The sequence below is a fragment of the Episyrphus balteatus genome, chromosome 3, assembly GCF_945859705.1.
Source record: "Episyrphus balteatus chromosome 3, idEpiBalt1.1, whole genome shotgun sequence".
Lineage (NCBI taxonomy): Eukaryota > Metazoa > Arthropoda > Insecta > Diptera > Syrphidae > Episyrphus > Episyrphus balteatus.
Genome location: NC_079136.1, coordinates 111,893,229 through 111,911,221, shown reverse-complemented (window position 1 = coordinate 111,911,221; position 17,993 = coordinate 111,893,229). Strand labels below are relative to the sequence as shown.

The 17,993-nt window shown below is 29.5% G+C and overlaps 1 protein-coding gene across 1 annotated transcript in view; it reads left to right on the top strand.

Annotated features, from left to right (window-relative positions):
- Positions 1-17,993, top strand: part of LOC129914179 (sodium/potassium/calcium exchanger Nckx30C) — a 264,053-nt gene that overhangs the window by 29,407 nt on the left and 216,653 nt on the right. The window lies entirely within an intron of this gene.

Below are 17,993 nucleotides of genomic sequence, written 5' to 3'. Positions count from 1 at the left end.
CATACTCGTAAACAGGAAAGCTCGAACATATTTGAGTTGTGTTGATTCTGTTTGTTCGCGATCATTTTTTTTCGAGTAAGTACTCGATGTTCGTAAACAATACTTGACTCGTTTGGTTCTCTGGAGGTATGTAGGTACTACTAAATTTTGGAGGGAATTTTTTACGGGTGCTAAATTTCAGCTCGATCTGCAACTTACTAGGCTTGATTAGTGGATATATGAGAAATCGATCCACCATTTAACATTTTTTGTTTTTGCCATTTCTGTGTGGCCTCTGAGTACTACGCAACGCTGAAGTATCTACGTTTATTTTTAACGTTGGCGAGTAGCTCCGCTCAGTGTTACCGCAGTATATTTTTGAAAAGTGGCAAAAAAGGTGGCACTCGAAGAAAAAAGGTGGCGCATCAAAATAATAATAAAGGAACACCATATTTGTATGAAAATTGTCTTCAGAGAAAAAACATCTCACCAAAATCATAGCATTTAAAGAAAACACACAATTTAAACGAACATATTTTTATGATTTATTGTAACGTAGGGTTGCCAGATATATTTTGACGAAACTAGTAATCGAGATGCAAAATCCCGGACTTTCCCGGACAAATAAGGACAAAAAAAAAGAGTACAAAACTAGGACAAAAAAATGCATAATTTTATAAAAAAAAAACCGAACAATCCTATTAAAATTTAATTAAAAATCACATTTTTAGTATTATAATAAACATTCGAGCTATAATACTACAAAAGTTGTAATGCAATTCCAGTTAAAAAAATTTTAAAATTCCATTGAAAACCAATTGCGCAAAATTTTTAACGATTTAGTTAAATGCAAATAGAATTTTTAGTAAGTTACTAAGTTAAGAAATGGTCTTTTTGAATTAGCAACTTACTTAAGTGGCTTTAGATTTTCCTTAATCGTTTAAAATTTTGTTATATTCTATATTTTTGAGTTTTGATTATATTGGAACAGAATACAAAACAGAATTGAGCAGATAATAAACCAAAATAAAAACGCCTCGCTTTTAATGAACTCGATTAGTTTTTTTGAATAATAAGGGCCAATTTTTCAATAGTCAGATAAACCTCAGTTAGAGCGTATTCCTAGGAATAAAAGTTTTTTTAATATTGACATTTGTTCCTATGATGGTCTAACTGACTATTGAAAAATCAGGGCTAAATGAATTTAGATTAGCATACAAGTACTGAGATACTTAAAGGCTAGAAAAAGAGTACAATCCCGGACAATTGATAGAAACTATCCCGGACGTCCCCCACACAGCCAAAAAAGAGTACATGTCCGGGAAAACCCGGACGCATGGCAACCCTATTGTAACGCAAACTTAAAAACTTAAAACTTAACACTTCATTTTATATTTTATACTATACATACATATACAGTGTGTCCCAAAAGTAATTAATCAAACGAAATATGCTGATTGGCCTACTTAAGGGCTTTCAGAATTTTGTAACTTGTTCATCGCAAATCCTTACGGTTTTTGATTTAATGCAATTCTTGTGAAATTTCGAAAAATCCCTACTTAGCAACAGTATTTTGCTTCCTGCGCCCATTATTGATTTTTGTTTTTTAAAATTCTTTTACAAAAACATTGCCAAATAATTAGGAACAATTAATTAATCAAAATATTTTTTATTCCATACGCCATTTCGCTGCAAATTAACTAACAGTTTCAAGTTTTATAAACAATAAATTTCTAACTTTTATTTGAAATCAACACCGCTAAAAAAATTTGTACGGTGTGAGAATGGTTTATTATTTTAAAGAGTTGCCCTGTTATTGTAGTTTTGAAAAATGTATAAAAGTTTCCAAAGTTGCAGTCAGATCGCAAAATATTACAATTTGAATTCAACAAAACAGGGTTTTTCAGAATAAAAAACAACCAAAAATAAACAAATTTTCTCGAACTGTTATTTGTTTATTTTTCTTTGAACAAAAGCCTCTATTTTTGTTTGTAATTTTGCTCTGAAAAACCCTGTTTTGTTGAATTCAAATTGTAATATTTTGCGATCTAACTGCAACTTTGGAAACTTTTATACATTTTTGAAAACTACAATAACAGGGCAACTCTTTAAAATAATAAACCATTCTTCAAAAGTTACGAATTTGTGCTCATTTAGGCTCCACTCAGTAAGATCACAGTTACTTATTCAATTTAAAGAAGCCAACATATTTTCGCAAGTTTCAGTTTTTAGTCGGTTGGTGAGTTTATTTTTCATTAAAGTAAACTTTGAAAATACTCTCTCAGCGCAGGCACTGCTATGTGGCAAAGATAATATGTTTGCAACGAATTCATACAAATCAGAAAATAGGATTCATTCAGACTATTTTTAATACTACCCACTTTAAACCAAAACAATTCAATACTTTCGATGTATGTGTGGAACGACTTTGTTTGGAGAATTTCATGTTTTTGTTTTAATTGAATGGAATTCTAAAAAAGTGGCACAGACTAAAAGGTAGTGGCTCGGTAGCACAGGCTGAAAAAGTTGGCATTGTGACACTAAAGTGGCACAGCGGTAACGCTGGCTCCGCTACTCGTATAACATCTTATTCCTAATTGGGTTCCATTCAGTTGGGTTCTTATTTCAGTACAACAAGAATACCTACACGAATTTGAAAAGCAAACCGAACGAAACCGAATACGTGTGAAACAAATCTAACAGCCATATTATTCACTAGTTTAAAAATACATCTGGATGTAAAGAAATTTACGGCCATATTATAAACTCTGGATTTTGTTTGGATTAAAGTTAATTTTAAATCCAATCACTTTAATCTGAATTAAGTAAATCCAAGGATTTATTTTTTTCTTCATATTATTCACTAAACAAAAATTGTGTGATTATTCAATAAATTTTGTATAATTTGCATTTATTTTGATTTTTCCTTTTCAAAATGCTTGAAAAAACAATTAAACGCCTGGAAAATTAATTTTACATCTGGATTTAAAAAGTTAAACAGACTTCCAGAGAGCAGTTTAAATTTATTTGGATTAAACGAGATTGGATTTAAAAAATTGGATTCAAGATTGAATTTATGTAGTGAATACTATGGATTTGAATTTATTTTTGACATTTCTTTACATCCCGATGTATTTTTAAACTAGTGAATAGTATGGCCGTTAGATACAAAAAATAAATCCAGATCCATAATACTCGGGTTGGGGTCGAAATTCTGTATGTTGCAAAATTCTGTATTTAAAATACTGTATGTCAAAATTCTTTATGTGCAAAATGCTGTACGAGCAAAATTCTGTATAGCAAAATTCTGGATGGTCAAAATTCTGTAAAAATGCTGTAAAAAAATATCGTTTTGATAATGTAAAAAAGTGCGCGCGCACTTTATATTTTTTTACAGCATTTTCACAGAGCTTTGAAATACAGATTTATTTAATAGAAGTTTTATTATAACTTTTTGAAAGATCAACTTAATAAAGAGGCAAGCTTCTAATGATCATTAATATATGTAGGTACCTTATTAGGTGCTTGTGGAAAAGGTGAGCGAAAATTACAAAACATAATTTTGTAAGTCAGTATTTTGCTCATACAGTATTTTGACAAACAGAATTTTGTATTTACAGTATAATGACATATGTACAGAATTATGGTCTAACAGTGTTTTGACCTCACAGAATTCTGTCATACAGAATTTTGACAAGCAGATTTATGACCCGCTCCCATAATATTCCAATTTTTTAAATCCAAGCTTATTAAATCCAAATAAATTTAAACTGTTTTCTGGAGGTCTGTTTAACTTAATTAATCCAGCTGCAAAACTCATTTTCACAGTGTTCAGTTGTTTTGTCAAGTATTTTGAAAAGGAACAATAAAGAGAATTGCATATTTTACAAAATTTATTGAGTAATCATATAATTTATTTTGTGTTATTGTTTTTTTTTTTTAAGAAAATGGATGGATTGAATGCCAATATTTCAGAAAAAAAAAATATTATAGGCCTATAAAAAACGTTGTAAACGTTAAACGTTGAAGCTTGAAGCTTGCAGATATTAATTAAAGTAAAAAATAGGAATACCATTTTTTTTAATAAACAACACTTTTGACTTGTGTGGTGTGTGCTGTCAAAATGGCAGTGCAAACCGTGTGTTGCAGAGCGCAGAGATACCCAGAAGGAGATGGGAAACTTAGAGCTCAGTTAAATATTTAAGCCCTGATTTTTCAATCGTCAGTTAGTCCAATAAATGTCAATATAAAAAAAAAATTTTATTCCTAGGAATAAGCTCTATCTGAGGTATATCTGACTATTGAAAAATTGGCCCTAAGTGAGCTTTAAATTTGATCATTGGTACCTAAGGCTCTTATAATGTATTTTTTCCTACCTACAAATAGGAACAGGCAGATGGAAAACTATTGCAACCGTAGGTAAATGTATAATGCTTTTATCAATGTTTCAAAAAAAAAAAAAAAATGAAGAAGGCTCTTAAGACTTTAAATTTGTATCCTTAATATTTGCATTTCTTTTGTTTGAACAAACTTAAAAGAAAACTAATATTAAAGCTAAATATTCGCTTAAGATAAAAATGCACCACACACACATATATGCATGTACTGTACATTTGTTGAACCAATACACAGAGCCACCGTGCTTGCTGGTGGAAAATAAGACAAAACAAGAAACAGCCTTGCACAAACGATTGTTCGACTGTTGGCGAAATAATTCGCTTTGCGTGTTAAGCAACATAGCTAGGCTTCAATCTCTCCACCGCCTGCGAGCGAATTCTTTATCTGTGAAATTTTCCACCCAACGACAAGTCTGTCAATCAAAACATTTTTCTCTTATACATTTCATCCCATATTGCTTGCTACAGCCAAGGACGTAGTCAAAAAAAAAATGAGAGGGAGCTTTAAGAAACAAATGTCTTTTTCAATTAATTTCACTCAAGAACTTTTATATATGTATTGGTGAATAAACAAATAAAAATTATTTGCTTTTGCACCAGGAACTTTTGTTTGTATATATGTATAATGTATTAGTGGCTTTGAGTGGATTTTGTCTTGAAATCGAGAAGCGAATTTTTCTTCTGAGAAGCGTTCTATTTGTTATTTTCGTTTCAATGAAACACTTTTAGAAGACTCCTGGACTTTGATGGTATTTTTTTTTTTTGAATTTTAATATTATAGTTGTACATATTTCCAAATTAATTCTAAAATTTGAGGAGTAACTTCGACTCCATTTATTCACCTGCCGACAACGCCCTTGTTAAAATGACGAATAGTTTTCTTTTAACTTATTTGCATGATTTTGTTCGTTTTTTTTTCGTTTTTTTTTAAATAATAAAAATGTTGTGATGATGAGGATGTAGATTGGTATACGTTCGTTGGCTTGAATTGTCCGTATAAGAAAAAAAAAGTGGATAAAACATAAAAACCCAGGAGGGAAATCCATTCTGGTGGTGAATAGAGGCGGTGAATGCTTTAAGAGGATTCTCTTTTTAAAGGCACACTGTGTGTTGTTAGCCTTGTCTGCGGCCATTGAGTGTTCCAATTTTAATCGTCGTTCTATGCTTTGGCTTCTATTTTCAATTTTATCACGTGTACCTATCTTTTTTCTTCTATATTGCTCTCCTTTTATTATTATTTTTGCCTTTTTTTTTTTTGTGTTTGCCCACGAGGGTGATTTTGGGGCGTATACATCAGGGTTGAGGTGGTGTAGGTATTTTTATAGTGATTATAGATTTTTCATCTTCAAATCATGATGGAAAAAAATACATAGAGAACCTGAAAGGATGTGACCTTGAAATTTTGCTCTTCACCTAGTTATGAAGACAGAAAAAAATGATTTCAAAGCATAAAATAATTGTTGACGTGACATTTATTTCTTTTACAATTTTATGATTTTAATATTAGGAAGTAATTTAAACAAAATAAAACACACGACTGAGTCGCATGTACTTGCCTTTATTGTAAAAGGTGCTTAGAATGTTAAACTTTTTAAAGAATTATTGAAACTAAAATTTCATCATTTATTTTATAAAAAAAATTAAAAAGGAATTGTTTTTTTTTTTTTTTTTAATAGCGAAAACACCTTTTTTTTAAAATATCTTAATCTCCAAACTTTGTATGTAATCTAATTTATTGTATATCAAAGAATTACATAAAAACAGTAAGTTAAAAAAAATTAAATAATGAGAGTTTTCAAATTTTTAATATTACGGCTGCTTTAATATTATGACAGGTACCTTCCATTAATAACATATTTTTTTATATCAAAAGTTTATAGGACCTTTTTGACATATTGCATGTATTTTTTTTAATCAAAATCGTTAGAGTCGTTTTTGAGAAAAACTACTTTTTTAATTTTTGTTATATGGTGAGCAGGGTTATAAAAATATCAATTGAGAAAAAATGGATTTGAAATAAAAAAAAAACTACATTAAAAAAATTAATGCATCTGAAAAAACAAAAATTGTTAAAAAAAAATACTTCATTGCAACTGAAGAATGTTGAATATAAAATTTGTATTTTAAATAAAAATTATTCTGCGTTGACAAAAAAATCAATGCAAAATGTATCTGTGCATATAATATTTTTTTTTTATACACGTCGAAATAGCTAATGTATGGACAAATATTTTTCATTTTTGTTAATGCAAATTTTTTTTTTCAGTTGCAATTAATATTTTTTTTAGTGCAAAAACTTTTTATTTGCAATTAATATTTTTTTAAATTTGCAACGGAAAACAAATGCATTACAAAAACTGATTTTTTATAACCCTGATGATGAGTACACGGTTAAAATTTCTGGAGTATTTTTTAATACTTTTTGGGTTACATACATACATATGTATATGAAGGTATACACCAGAAATTTATTAAAATTTAATACATGACAAATATTAAAATTTTGTATTTAATACAAAATGTATTAAAATTTAATATAGTTGTATTAAAAAATAATACAGAATTTAATACCAAATGTATTAAATTTCAAGTATTGTATATTAAAATTTAATCTTTTTATATTAATTTATAATAAGAATTTTATTAAGAGATAATATCATAAATAATATAATAATGGTGATATTATTGTCTTTTTCTTTTACCTGTTTCACTAACTGTGGCATCCAAAATCTTACTGCCGATTAAAATTCATCTGCAATGTATGCATTTTGCTTCGAAAAAACAAAGCGCCTTCAAATTAGTGCAATTTTACAATTTTTGATTTAATTTTTTTTTTTAAAGTACCTCAAACAATGAATTTTTTTCTTTTTTAAAATGGCTGCTGCTGTCGTTTGATTAAAATTTAATATCCTTGTATTACTATTTAATACTTTTTATATTAGGTTTTAATAAATTTGTATTATATTTTATTAATACAGTTATATTAAAATGTAATAGAATTATATTAAAATGTAATACAATATATTAAAATGTAATACAAAAATGTTAAAATCTAATACAGCCGTATTAAAATTCAATACAAGATTAGAATTTAACCCGCAGAGGTTATTTTCTAATAATTTTTGTATTACAAATACGTTCTAAACTTAAATATTGAAATTTAATATAAAAAAGATTAAAAATAATTTTAGTATTTTGAAAGTATATTAAAATGTTATATTTTTTGTATTGAAAATTGATTTGAGCTGTAAAAAATACTCCAGAATTTTTATCCGTGTACCATTAATTTTGGTCCTACAAAAAATTTTCAATTTCCCCCCAGGGAATCTTCGTAAATCACTTTAGTGGTTTGGGGTGTAGCTCGCGATAGAATCAGACAGAGAGAATTGCGGGACCCACTTTTTTCGCATTCTCCATCATGGGCTTGTCATGTTTGATTGCTATCTCGAGTTCGATTTTTTTAACGAATCCTAAACTTGCCCTTTAGTACTTATATCGCAAGTAAAAAAAGAATCATTACATTTTTATTGAGAAGCTTCGGTATAAATTTGGTATAGAAAACTGAACCGCGAAGAGTTTTTGTTCGGTCTCAAGTAGGTTTGTATAGCGTTCGATCCTGGCATGCAGGCAGATGCAGACTATGCAATTACTTTTGATATACGGTATAGATAAAAGGCAAAGGCCACATTGAGTAGCTTCATTCAGCTAGCACAATCTCCTGTCAACTGTCTCTAACGTTCGCACCTTAAGGCATTGCAAGTGACATCTAATTGCTTCATCATTGATGAGATTTTAACCGTTTCTCATACACTTAGCAAAAAATTTTGGTGCACAAGCAAATTTTTTTTATTTTATTTATTTCGATCAATTACTTAAAGGTGTTTTTGTATAAGGTCGATTTCCTGCGTTTTTTTGCCTTTAAATATATAGGTATTAACTTTTTACTTGCGATATAGGTACTATATATCAAGTTATGTACTCGTACAAAAAAAAAAAGTTGAGATAACATTTTTCCATAACATTACGATGGTAGAGAATGCCAAAAAAGTGGGTCCCGGAAGTCCGTCTGTCTGTCTGTCTGTCTGTCAGTCTGTCTGTCTGTCTGTCTGTATAAGGAGCTACAGCCTAAACGGATGGACCGATTAATGTCAAACTTGGTGTGTAGCGTTATTTGGCGACTCTCCAGAGGGGTTTTTGGAATTAATTTTTTTGGACCAAAAATAACGGTACTTGTCATATACCGATTTTAGTAAAGTTGAAATTGCTCAAAAACGGCTCCAACGATTTTGTTTAAAAAATTCAAATGTAAGTTTTAAGACAAGGTCTATCTTCTAATGAATTTATATAATTTAAATATAAGCCAAAAGCAAAATTTTGAAAAAAAATACTTTTTGGATTTTTAAAAAAATTTTGAAAATTTTTTTTTGAAAAATCCAATTTTCGAAAACGGGACATTAAATTTTTTTGAAATTTTGTGTTTAGATGTTGATCAGTGATTTCTACAAAATGGCATACCAATTTTATTTTAAAACTTTTTTTCCAAGAAATTATTTATAAAAAATTAGTTTTTTAAAAAACGGCTCTAACGATTTTGAATTTTTTTTTTCTAAAAATGTATGTTAGTATATCAGTCAAAACTGCATTCTTGTTTTGGGGGGCAATTTGATTTCAGATTTTATATTATTTTTTTAAAAAACGAATTTCCTTTTTTTTTTCCCATATATTTAGATTTTCCAAATTTCTATATAAAAAGTCTTTAAAATTTAAGCAACTTCAACTCTAAGAGCAAGTACGTGCGACCCCAGTCGTGCAATTTATTTTAAAGCATTTTTTGTTTCAATTATACAAGTTTCTTTTTTAATTTTGATTATTTAAAATGAGGGTTGAAAGTGTTTTTATCTTGAAAGCTGAAAAAGAAAAATTAACAAAAAAGTAATATAGTAGTTCTTGGTACCTAAAAACTTAGAACTATATAATTTTGGCTATACTTTTTCCTATCAAGTAAGTTAAAGTTAATATTTAGTTAAAAAAATGCAGGATTTGTCAGGGTTTTCTCAATTTTTCAAGTAGTCTTAAGCTTAGAGCTATAAAATTAAATAACGGTAACACTGAAAGAGAATGATTATAATGGTTCTTCAATGTATGGAATATGTAAACATGTTTTTCATCAGAAAATTTGCTTTTCCAATCTAAATACTAGTTTAATAAGACTTTTTGGTAAAACACATTGGTTTGCACGCGCATTTTTATCTGTTAATTTTTTTTACTAAAAAATGGACTTCAACTTTTGTACTCTCAGCTGAAAACATTCCTTATACAATGTAATTACTAGTTCGATCATTATTTTTTCGTTTTGGTGTGTAATTAGAAAATATCAAAACTTTTTCTTAAGATTTTTGTAACTTTTCGTGAAAAAAAAATTTAAAAAAAAGTTACTCCGGGGGAACCATTAACCATTTTGTTTGCAATATTAATGACTCCGAAATCTTAGCATATCATATGTAAAAGTTTGACTATTGAATGGTCAAAAAAAGTTAACTGGAGTTAGTAATTTTTGTTTTAATTATTTTGTTTGCGTCCTAACTGCGGACCACTGTGGTGTATCAGTAACTTTTTTATATTGAAATGTCTTATTGGTTAATACAAATTGTAAAATATGGTAAGTAATAATAATTCCTATTTTCGTGACCTTATTTTTGAATACAAATTCAATCCTAAGTGGGCTTTAGGTCTGGTTTATAATTTTTTCTATCTTGTCTCCGACGTTTCGACCGTGTTTACAGTAATTTTTGTATTTATTAATTACACATTTTTAAGATCTTTTTGATTTCCTTTTTGATTACCTTTTTGGGTCAAATACTTAAATATCAAAATATTTGGGTCCAATGTTGACAGAACTTGAACAGTATTACTGCAACTGTCTCATAAAAACCAAGGCTAAATTTAAAGTAACAGCGTTTTCTGGTTTAAATATTTTATATTAAAACCCTTAAAGACGAAATTGGAACATACTCAAAAGTATTCATTTGTCTATTGTATGTGAATGACCTTTTATCTGTCAAAGGCAGATAAATAATATCTTAAATAATGCATGAACATTTTATTAAAAAAGTGCTTGTCATAAACTCAACTAATTATATCTTTTTAACAATTAAAATTTATCTCAAATCTCTAAATTTAATAAAAGTTGTATCGATTTGAATTTCTGAATTGTTAGTTCGATTTGAAACATCATCAAACATCCGAAACGAATCGATTACATTGTCAAACACTGCCATATGAATAGATTAAACAGATAGCTCTATTCGCAACATGACGTCCCCGAAATTGATATTCAAAACCATTTCATTTCTTTCATGTTCCCGTCATACTTCTGGTTTTTCTTTTTTTTTTTTTTTGTTATTTTTTTCTTTTAGAAAATGTCTTTGTCAATTTTTACAACTACATCATCTAACCTCATTCACGTGGTGCAGGTCGTAGTCATCATAGTCATACATAGGTACCTACTTGTATATGAGTACCTGTTTCTGTTTCTGGTTCGATTTATCATTTTGATCTGCCTTTTTGTGAAACTGCTATATATGCACCTTGGGTATATTCCTCAGCATCCTTCAACTTTCAGATTTCAATTCCCGAAGTATAAACTCGCCCCCACTACACTAGTCCTTCGCTTCGGTACCAATCATCCATTACTCGCATACTCGTCCTTTCAGTTACCAGAAATCGATTGAAAAAAAAAAAAAAAAAAAATAAAGAAGTCATCCTCTTTCGGGAGCATAGAATCAAAATTAGATGTTGGCCATGTTTTGGGTTGTGTCGTCTCTCTACTCGTGCACCAAATGAAACCTCAATGGCAATAACAAAAAAAAAAGAAAAGACTCCTTCGCGCGACGAGGGGGCAACATTGTTGATGATGATGATTATATGGGGTTTCGATATATTTATTTTCTAGGGATACTCGCGTACCTCCAGCATAACACCCATTGTATGCTGCTGCTTGCTGCTACGACTGCTGTGTGTAACCCCCCCGAGTCTCCCATTAGAAAAAGACTTGACTCAATTTCGGCAGAGGAAAAGACCGGAAAACCGCTGCTCGTTTATTACGACATGAGAGTATAGGTATACACTTTCAGCTAGTATAGTCCTTGAATTGTGGAGGAGGTACCTTTGGTTCGTACCCCATGATAGTCCCGTAACTGCACAATCTCGGTTATCAATAGCGGTTTCGGTTTTACCATCATCATGGTTCCAGATGCATGCAGTTTCATTGCTATGTGTGTGTGTGTAGTGTGCCACAGCAGCAAACACACGATTGTTTTCGACATATTTTGATATCGATTCATCAGACCTATTTAATGCGATTTATACTATATAGACCGAGAGCGGTTATCGAGATGAAATTTGGTAGGGATTCGTGTTAAAGTTGAGAAATACGAAAAAAAAAAAACAAAACCATTTGACCCCAAAATACACAGTTTGATTTGATGGCTATGTAATCTTTTCGAAATTTAATTGCAGAGAGTTGATTGCGTATTGCGTTGTTTTTTTTAATAATAATGAGACATGTCCTCCTGGGGACAAATTTTTTTATGGAGACAGTAACGACATCCTGTTAGGGTTTTCAAAAAGGACACAATCAAAAAGCCTAAGAAACCTGGTGGTTAAATAGTGAAGATTAAGCTGTTATTGTGTTAAAAATGTTTGGTCGAGTTCCCCTCTCATAACACAGATCAAAAGTCAAGCCTCGAAGTGGAATATAGAATCTGCAAAAAAAAAAAAAACAAGTTTGATTTCCCAAGGTTAGCCCAGGACAACCCAAACTTTTTTTTGTCTAGCCCACACTTAGTTCCAAAAATTATAACGAAATATTTTTTTTTTTTTCACTTTAAAAATCAGTGTAAAAATTGTTGGTTTGCACTGTGGTTCTTTATTCCACTATTTATTCAAAAGATACAATAAAAAACTTGTTATTATATCAGAAACTGAAAAAATTATGATTTTTGTCCTGTGAAAAATCGTTAGTTTAAAACCGTGGTTTGTTTGCTCAAGGATAGCCCAAAAGTTTAGTTTAAAAATTGATAGAAGCATTATTTTTAATTAACCTAAAAAAAATAGTACACATACACCACAGTGACCTTTTTTTAATTTATAATTTAGAAGAAGTAAATTCACTGGTGTGGTCACTGTGCCTTAAATAGTGTTTATTTTACTTAGAATTCTTCCTTAATTGAATTTATTCCATATTACATTCTTGTTAAGAAGATTAAGTTAATTTTTTTTATTTCACCTTAAAAACCAAAAATTTGTCTGGGCTGCCGAATAGATTATACTGGTCAGCAACGAAAATAGAGCTTGAACCAAAACCTTCTTTTCTTTAGGATTTTTGTGTACTGAGCCCGAATCCGAAGTCAAAATTTCACTGGTCAGTCACGTTTTTGAAATACTTGAGTATAAACAGGTCAAAAACGCTTTTTTTTGTAGTATTTGATGTCGAATTACATCACAGTTAATTTTTTTTTTTTGCAAAACTACCTTAGGTCTTATAGGCATATAGTTAAAATTATTATTATTAATATTATTACTTATGCAATCTCAAAACGCCATGTTAAAACGTCCTAAAGGTATTTACTTTTTTTTTGAAAATTATTTTTTTTCTCAAATAGATATATTTAAAATTTATGATATATAATCTCAAAATCTTGATTGGTTTTTTCAAAGACGTGGTAGAATAAATCTGTAAACAGTTTTGAATTCAACTAAAATCACTTAAAAAAGTTCTTGCTCCCCATTTTGTTTTGTTTTTTGCTGACCAGTGTTATAATAAGCATGTTGTAGCTCAATGATTTTTACACTTGAAAAATATTTGTATTTTGTGGTTTTTAACGTGAAATAAAACAAATCAACTTAGTCCTGATTTTTCAGTCAGTTAGACTATCAGAAGAATAAATGGGGAGCGGGTCTTAATTCTGCTTGTCAAAATTCTGTACGACAAAATTCTGTGGGGTCAAAATACTGTAAGACCATAATTCTGTACGTCATTATACTGTAAATACAAAATTCTGTACGTCAAAATACTGTATGAACAAAATACTGACTCGCAAAATTCTGTTTTGTAAAATTCTGTACGGCAAAATACTGTATTTTCAATACAGTATTTTTAAAGAAATTTCCTTTGATAAAAAAACACTAAATACTAGCTTTAAATATAATTATTGACAGTAAAGTTGTAATTTTATACAAACATAATTATTAAAGTAAAAAAGTAAATCATTTCTAGGAACACAAATCAAACTTTTCTTAAACATACAAAATACATTTTACAAAAAAATGTCAAAATCAATATAAATTTAATTTTTTTTTTCAATCTGTTTAAGGTATGCAACGTGGTTTAATTCAGATTGTTTTTTTTTAAATGAGTGTAGTTTTGTTTTCTCTCTCTTTTTTCCGTAGCTCCTAATAAAATACCTAGATTAATCAGCATTAGAAACTTGCCTCTTTATTAAGTTGATCTCTTACAAATTCATAGTAAACCCTCTTTTAAATATATCTGTATTTCAAAATTCTGTAAAAATGCTGTAAAAAATATCGTTTTGATAATGTAAAAAAGTGCGCGCGCACTTATCTCTTACAAATTCATAGTAAACCCTCTTTTAAATATATCTGTATTTCAAAATTCTGTAAAAATGCTGTAAAAAATATCGTTTTGATAATGTAAAAATTACAGAATTTTGATATACAGAATTTTGATGTACAGAATTTTGAAATACAGTATTTTGACCAACCAGAATTTTGCTATACAGAATTTTGACTTTCAGAATTTTGTTCGTACAGCATTTTGCACATACAGAATTTTGACATACAGTATTTTGGCATACAGTATTTTGAATACAGAATTTTGCAACATACAGAATTTCGACCCCAACCCGAATAAATGTCAATATAAAAAAAAAACTTTTATTCCTAGGAATAAGCTCTATCTGAGGTTTATCTGACTGTTGAAAAATTGGCCCTTAAGCTTCTTAACAGGTATGTTATATGGACAACATTCAATCAAGTAAGAATTCTAAGTAAAATAAACAACATTTGAGGCGCAGTGCCCACAGCAGTAGATTTAAGTAGATTTACTTTTTCTAAATTATAAATTAAAAATTGTCACCGTGGTGTATGCGTTCGGTGACCATATTTCCAAGAGCAAAACCCGGGACAGTTAAAAATTCGTTGGATCGTTTTGAAAATCTCGATTTTTTCAAAAAAAAAAAATTAATTTCTTTTTAAATGACTTTTCATAACTTTTTCCTTTTTTGAGGTCTAGATTTCTTTAACGACTTTTATGAAAAATTTTCGGTTAAATCATTTAAACGTTTATAAGGAACCCAAGCTATGAAAATCAATATTAAAAAATGTTTTTCCAGTATTATCGTGTCAAAAACATCACAACTAAGAAATATGAATAGCAAAAAGTTATGTTTCAAAATAATAAATAGCAAAACTAATGTGTTATTCTCATGTGGGTTGGGGTCAAAATTCTGTATGGGCCGAAATTCGGATTCCAAAATTCTGTATTCCAAAATTCTGTATTTTAAAATTCTGTAAATTCAAAATTCTGTATTTTAAAATTCTGTAAATGCAAAATTCTGTATTCTTAAATTCTGTGAATGCAAAATTCTGAATTTCAAAATTCTTTATTCCAAAATTCTGTACTCAAAAATTCTGTAAATGATGAAATAAAAATTGTTTTGATAATGAAAAACACCTTGATAACACATTTTGCGTTCGACAGCTTGAGTTTAATGAGTTAATCGTGATATAAAGTGAATTCAGAAAAAATGGTTAATACTAAATTATTAAAATCTAATAAAAGAAATGATAAATTTGTATCGATAGTTATATGCTCTATAACGAAAGAGGAACTAAGAAAAAAACATGGAAAATGAAAATATGTATTTTTTTTAATGGAAAATCTCGGAAAATTCTTCGGATAATGGGGTATTTAACTCAAATTAGTCTAGCACTTAGGTCCAATTTATTCACACTCCATTAAATTTAAAGTCGCCATTAAAAAAGGGAAATTTTAAAATTTGTATGCGATTTGACAGTTTTATAATTTTTAATAGAGCCTTTAAAATTAATGGAGAGTGAATAAATTGGGCCTTAATCATTTAAGTTTTTCGGAAAAGTGGAAAAAAAACAAATTTAAGTTAGCAGAACATGAATTTGCATGGAAAATGAAAACATATTTTTAATTGAAAAATCTCGGAAAATTCTTCCGAAAATAGGGTACTTAACTTAAACTAGGTAAGCACTTAATTATTCAAGATAATTTGAAAAAGAAAAAAAAATTTTTTTTTTTAAGCAACAGAAAAAAAATTATTTTTGGAATTTTTTTTGCACTTAAATAGCACCTTAATATTATACCAAACCCGAGTTTTATACTAACAGTTTAAGGCATTTTCTGGTAATTGCATTAAGTTTTTCCAAAAGTAGGGGAGCACTTAATTTAATTTTGGAGTACTTAATTAGCACTTCTTCTTCCTTTTTCTCGGCGCTGTTATGATCTCGATGTCGAGGGGATCATAACTATCCCACGTTACTGCTTCACACTAGTGATCCGCTTGTGGGGTTCGCCGGGTTGACCTCAGAAATCGGCGGCAAGCCTCCCGGTTTTGTATTGTTCCATTTCTAAGGCCAACTGAATCCTGTTGTTTTTGCATTTGCTTGTACCAGGAGTTTTTAGGCCTACCTTTCTTATTATTTCGTGTTGGAACGTTGTATCATATTGCTTTTTTGACGGGGTTCTCAGGATCTCTCCTTTGAACATGGCAATACCAACTGAGTCGGTCGTGTTCAATTTTTTGGGAGATGGTGTTTTTAACATGAAGGCTTCCTCGGATTTTCGTACTTCTAATTCTATCAAGCTTTGTTACTTAATTAGCACTAAAAGATCCAATAACAAAACTTGTGTTCTGCCCCTCTACTTACTCTAAGGGACATTTTTTAATGTAGAGATTTGGAATTACAGAATTTCTAAAAGCAGAATAATGGATTTGCAGAATTATGAAAAACAGAATTTTGGATTTACAGAATTTTGAAATACAATAATAGAAAAGCAGAATAATGGAATACAGAATTATGTTCATACAGAATTTTTTCTTCAAATACAGAATTTTGGTCATACAGAATAACGACCCGTTCCCTTCTCATGTTACATGTAAGTAACAAACACTGCCTATGACCAACAAAAAAGTCGGACAACTGAGAAAATAACTTTTTATAGAACAATAATGTATGCTACTTCTTCTTAGCAAAAACACAAAACACTTTCTGGATTAACATTTTATATATCTTTTTTTCAAAATTATGACCATATATAAAATGTGGATTTCAGTCCCTTTTTCGATAAAAAAAAATTAAAAGTATTATATTTGACTAACTTTTCGTACTAATCCAGCAACTGGGTATTATTATCTTTCAATTAAGCCATCGAAACCTAAAAAATAATTGAATGGAATATTTTTTACGAGTTTTTTACGAAATGTTATACATAAGAGTAACGCTGGTACCGAATGGGTTAATGCTTTTATCCAGAAAATAAGAAAAACTTTTATTTTCCAACCACTGTTTTCTTTTTTTCCTTACAAAGTAACTAAAATTTTGAATACAAAAATCAAGGGAATTTGAAAATACAGGACAATCACGGGACAAATTTCAAAATACTTGACACTTATACGTCCCGGGTTTCTTAAATAAAAACCCTGTACAAGCTATAGAAACACGGGCAAGTCCCGGGTAAACCGGAACGGATGGTCACCGTATGTATGCGTACTATTTATTTTTTGTTTTGAGGTGAGTAAAATTATGCTTTTATAATTTTTAAAATAAGGATGTGATAGCGAAAATAAAAGTTGGGCTACTCTATGGTAACATTGGAAAAACGAACCACGGTGCAAAACCAACAGTTTTTACCCTGAATTTTGTGATTTTTTCCGTTATAATTTTTAGAACTAAGGGTGGGCTAGCGAAAAAAAATATACCAAAAAGCTAGAGCGTGTAGGTTGGTTCGAGACAAGAAAAAAGTCGTATGCAAGGGTGGGGTCCATGCCCTCTTTAGCCGGGAGAAACAATTTTTTTTTCTAAAAAATTGACTTAATTTGGAAACAAATTAAAGCCAAAAACTGGATCTTGAATCGTGTTTTTAAATGAAGCAGTTAAATGGACTAGTTTTTGAAAAATTAATAAAAAAAAAAAAATATAGAAGTATTGGTTTTTGTTTTTTAATTTATCGAAAACGACAAGACATTTTTGGATCCGGTTTTCTGTTTTTTGTTTAAATAAAAATTAATGAATTGAATTTTGAAAACTAAAAAAATACTTAGTTAAATAAAATTAGGAAAAAAAAAATAGTTTGAATTTTATTTTTTTTAGGAATCGGAGTAGAGTAGCACAAATCCATAAAAATTAATGAATTTAAAGTTTCTCTTTTGGGCAGCAATGTACCCATACGTTATTCTGTTCCAAAAATCAAGTCTTCTTCAGTAAAGATGTCTAGTTGCCGGTTTAATAAATACTCACAAAAACACAACTCTCAAGCTGTAACAGTGACCAACAAAAAATTATAGG